The sequence below is a fragment of the Lolium perenne genome, chromosome 6 (assembly GCF_019359855.2).
Source record: "Lolium perenne isolate Kyuss_39 chromosome 6, Kyuss_2.0, whole genome shotgun sequence".
Classification (NCBI taxonomy): domain Eukaryota; kingdom Viridiplantae; phylum Streptophyta; class Magnoliopsida; order Poales; family Poaceae; genus Lolium; species Lolium perenne.
This window is the reverse complement of record NC_067249.2, coordinates 264,798,016-264,803,528: the sequence shown is the minus strand read 5'-3', so window position 1 is coordinate 264,803,528 and position 5,513 is coordinate 264,798,016.

The following is a 5,513-nucleotide window of genomic DNA, read 5'->3' as shown; positions in this document are numbered from 1 at the left end:
GGTGGACTCCACCTACGGGGGCCGGCCACCCCCCCCCCCCCCCTTCATGGAAGGGTGGGAATCCCACTTGGGTGGGAGTCCCACCTTGGGTAGGTTTCCCTACTACATGGAAGGTTCTTGAGTTGGGATCTTATTCGAAGACTTATAGTCCAACACTTGGGGTTCCACCTATATAATGAGGGGCATAGGGGAGGGGGCCGGCCACCACAAAGCCACAAGCTGGCCGCACCCCTTGAGGCCGGCCACCCCCTCTCCCAAACCCTAGCCGCCCCCTCTCTCCTCCACCTCTCCCGCACGCTTAGCGAAGCTCCGCCGGAGTTCTCCATCGCCACCACCACCACGCCGTCGTGTTGCCGGATTCAAGGAGGAGCTACTACTTCCGCTTCCCGCTGGAACGGGGACAAGGACGTCGTCTTCATCAACACCGAACGTGTGACCGAGTACGGAGGTGCTGCCCGATCGTGGCACCGTGATCAAGATCTTCTACGCGCTTTTGCAAGCGGCAAGTGATCGTCTACCGCAGCAACAAGAGCCTCATCTTGTAGGCTTTGGAAATCTTCAAGGGTGAGTCTCGATCATCTCCTCGTTGCTCCCGTCTTCTAGATTGCATCTTGGCTTGGATTGCGTTCTCGCGGTAGGAAAATTTTTGTTTTCTATGCAACGAATCCCTACAGTGGTATCAGAGCCGTGTCTATGCATAGATGGTTGCACGAGTAGAACACAATGGTTTTGTGGGCGTTGATGCTTATGTTGTCTTTAGTTTGAGTACTTTGCATCTTTGTGGCATAGTGGGATGAAGCGGCTCGGACTAACTTTACATGACCGCGTTCATGAGACTTGTTCCTCGTTCGACATGCAACTTGTATTGCATAAGAGGATTTGCGGGTGTCTGTCTCTCCTACTATAGTGAAGATTCAATTTACTCTTCTATTGACAACACTAGTATCATCGGTGTGGTTCATGTTCGTAGGTAGATTAGATCTCTCTCGAAAACCCTAAACCACGTAAAATATGCAAACCAAATTAGAGACATCTAACTTGTTTTTGCAGGGTTTGGTGATGTGATATGGCCATAATGTGATGATGAATATGTATGAGATGATCATTATTGTATTGTGGCAACCGGCAGGAGCCTTATGGTTGTCTTTAAATTTCATGTTGAGTAGTATTCCAAAGTAGTTGTAATAGTTGCTACATGAGGTGAACAACCATGAAGACGGCGCCATGGACCTTGACGCTACACCGACGATGATGGAGATCATGCCCGAAGATGATGGAGATCATATCCGTGCTTTGGAGATGAAGATCAAAGGCGCAAAGACAAAAGGGCCATATCATATCACATATGAACTGCATGTGATGTTAATCCTTTTATGCATCTTATTTTGCTTAGATCGCGACGGTAGCATTATAAGATGATCCCTCTCACTAAAATATCAAGATAATAAAGTGTTCATCCTTAGTAGCACCGTTGCCAAGACTTGTCGTTTCGAAGCATCTCGTGATGATTGGGTGTGATAGAATCAACAAGTGCATACAACGGGTGCAAGCCAGTTTTGCACATGCGGATACTAAGGTGGCCTTGACGAGCCTAGCATGTACAGACATGGTCTCGGAACACGTGATACCGAAAGGTAGAGCATGAATCATATGATTGATATGATGAACACTTTGAGTGTTCGCCATTGAAATTACATCTTGTCTCGTGATGATCGGACTTAGGTGTGATTAATTTGGTTCGTGTGGTCACTAAGACAATTCGAGGGATATTGTTTTGAGTGGGAGTTCACCTAGATTTTTAATTATGTTGAATTAAAATTTGAACTCAATTTGTCATAAACTTAGTCTAAACTATTGCAAATATATGTTGTAGATATGGCGTCCCCAATCAATTTTAACCAGTTCCTAGAGAAAGAAAAGCTTAAGAGCAACGGTAGCAACTTCACCGACTGGTTCCGTCATGTGAGGATCTTCCTCGCTGGCGAAAATCTGCAATATGTGCTTGATGCACCGCTAGGTGACCCTCCTGCAGAAACTGAAACCGATGAAGTAAAGAATGTTTACGCGACTCGGAAAGCTCGGTATTCTCAAGTTCAGTGTGCCATCCTGTGCAGTCTGGAAGCCGATCTTCAAAAACGTTTTGAGCACCACGATCCTCATGAGTTGGTCAATGAGCTGAAAGCTATATTTGAAACTCATGCGGTCGTGGAATGCTATGAAGGATCGAAACACTTCTTCAGCAGCATGATGGAAGAAGGCAGCTCCGTTAGTGAGCACATGCTCGTTATGACCGGGCATGCGAAGAAACTCAGTGACTTGGGAATAGTGGTTCCTAACAGACTGGGGATTAATCGTGTCCTTCAATCACTGCCACCTAGTTACAAGAACTTTGTGATGAACTACAACATGCAGAACATGAACAAAGAGTTACCTGAACTCTTTGGCATGCTAAAAGCTGCTGAGATTGAGATCAAGAAAGAGCACCAAGTGTTGATGGTCAACAAGACCACCAGTTTCAAGAAACAGGGCAAGTCTAAGGGAAAATTCAAGAAGGGTGGCAAGAAAGCTGCCACGCCTCCTATGAAACCTAAGAACGGCCCTAAGCACGATGCTTGAGTGCTATTCGCAAGGAAAAGGGACACTGGAAGCGTAATTGCTCCAAGTATCTGGCTGATCTGAAGAGCGGCCTTGTCAAGAAGAAGAAAGAAGGTATATCTGATATACATGTTATAGATGTTTATCTCACTGGTTCTCGTACTAGTACCTGGGTATTTGATACTAGTTCGGTTGCTCATATTTGTAACTCGAAACAGGAACTAAAGAATAAACGAAGACTACTGAAAGATGAAGTGACGATGCATGTTGGAAACGGATCCAAAGTCGATGTGATCATTGTCGGCACACTTCCTCTACATCTACCTTCGGGATTAGTTTTAAGCCTAAATAATTGTTATTTTGTACCCGTGTTGAGCATGAACATTATATCTGGATCTTGTTTAATGCAAGACGGTTATTCATTCAAGTCTGAGAATAATGGTTGTTCCATTTTTATGAATAATATCTTTTATGGCCGAGCACCTGAAAAGATGGCTTATTTCTGTTAGATCTCGATAGTAGTGATACACATATACATAACACTGATGCTAAGCGAATTAAATTGAATGATAATTCTACTTATATGTGGCACTGTCGTCTTGGTCATATTGGAGTGAAACGCATGAAGAAACTCCATACTGATGGATTACTTGAATCACTTGACTTTGAGTCACTTGATAGATGCGAAGCATGTCTAATGGGAAAAATGACTAAGACTCCATTTTCTGGTATGATGGAGCGAGCTACTGACTTATTGGAAATCATACATACCGATGTGTGCGGACCAATGAGTGTAGCATCGCGCGGTGGTTATCGTTATGTTCTAACCTTCACAGATGATCTGAGTAGATATGGGTATATCTATTTCATGAAACATAAATCCGAAACTTTCGAGAAGTTTAAGGAATTCCAAAGTGAAGTAGAAAATCAACGTAACAAGAAGATTAAATTTCTACGATCTGATCGCGGAGGTGAATATCTGAGTTATGAGTTTGGCATGCATTTAAAGAAATGTGGAATAATTTCACAATTGACACCGCCGGGAACACCTCAACGAAACGGTGTGTCCGAACGTCGTAATCGAACTCTCTTAGATATGGTTCGTTCTATGATGTCTCTTACTGATTTGCCTTTATCATTTTGGAGTTATGCATTAGAGACAGCCGCATTCACTTTAAATAGAGCACCATCAAAATCCGTTGAAACGACACCATATGAATTATGGTTTAATAAGAAACCTAAGCTGTCGTTCCTTAAAGTTTGGGGTTGCGAAGCCTATGTAAAGAAGTTACAACCAGACAAGCTAGAACCCAAAGCGGAGAAATGTGTCTTTATAGGATACCCTAAGGAAACTATAGGGTACACTTTCTATCACAGATCCGAAGGCAAAATATTTGTTGCTAAGAACGGAACCTTTCTTGAGAAAGAATTTCTCACTAAAGAAGTGACTGGAAGAAAAGTAGAACTCGATGAGATTGATGAATCTTTACTCATTGATCAGAGTAGCGCAATACCGGAAACTGTTCCTGTGCCGCCTACACCAGCAACAGAGGAAGCTAATGATAATGATCATGAAACTTCGAACGAGGAAACTACTGAACCTCGCAGATCGACAAGGGAACGTACCACTCCTGATTGGTATGATCCTTGTCTAAATGTCATGATTGTGGACAACAATGATGAAGACCCTGCGACGTATGAAGAAGCGATGATGAGCCCAGATTCCAACAAATGGCAAGAAGCCATGAAATCCGAAATGGGATCCATGTATGATAACAAAATATGGACTTTGGTAGACTTACCTGATAGCCGCAAGGCTGTCGAGAATAAATGGATCTTCAAGAGAAAAACAGATGTTGATGGTAATATTACTGTCTATAAAGCTCGACTTGTCGCAAAGGGTTTCCGACAAATTCAAGGAGTTGACTACGATGAGACTTTCTCCCCGGTAGCGAAGCTAAAATCTGTGAGGATTTTGTTAGCAATAGCTGCATTTTTCGATTATGAGATTTGGCAGATGGATGTCAAAACAGCGTTCCTTAATGGAGACATTGAGGAAGAGTTGTATATGGTACAACCCAAAGGTTTTGTCGATCCTAAAAATGCTGACAAAGTATGCAAACTTCAGCGTTCAATTTATGGACTGAAGCAAGCATCGAGAAGTTGGAACCGACGCTTTGATAAGGTGATCAAAGACTTCGGGTTTATACAGTGTCATGGAGAGGCCTGTATTTACAAGAAAGTGAGTGGGAGCTCTGTAGCATTCCTGATATTATATGTGGATGACATATTATTGATTGGGAATAATATAGAGCTATTAAGCAGTGTAAAAGGTTATTTGAATAATAGTTTTTCAATGAAAGACCTTGGTGAAGCATCGTATATATTAGGCATCAAGATTTATAGAGATAGATCAAGACGCCTAATAGGGCTATCACAGAGTACATACCTGGACAAGATTCTAAAGAAGTTTAGAATGGACGAAAGTAAGAAAGGGTTCTTACCTATGTTACCAGGCAAGGTCTTGAGTAAGACTCAAGGACCGGCTACGGTAGAAGAAAGAGAAAGGATGAGTAATATCCCCTATACCTCGGCAGTAGGATCTATCATGTATGCCATGCTATGTACTAGACCGGATATAGCACATGCTGTTAGTTTGACTAGCAGATATCAAAGTGATCCAGGGATGGAACATCGGACGGTGGTCAAGAATATCCTGAAGTACTTGAAAAGAACTAAGGATATGTTTCTTTGTTATGGAGGTGACCAAGAGCTCGTTGTAACCAGTTACACCGATGCAAGTTGGAACAACGATCCCGATGACTCTAAGTCACGATGCAGGTACGTGTTTATATTGAATGGTGCTGCGATGGTGGGCAAGCTCGAAGCGATTGCACGGTGGCGAAGTCTTCAACAGA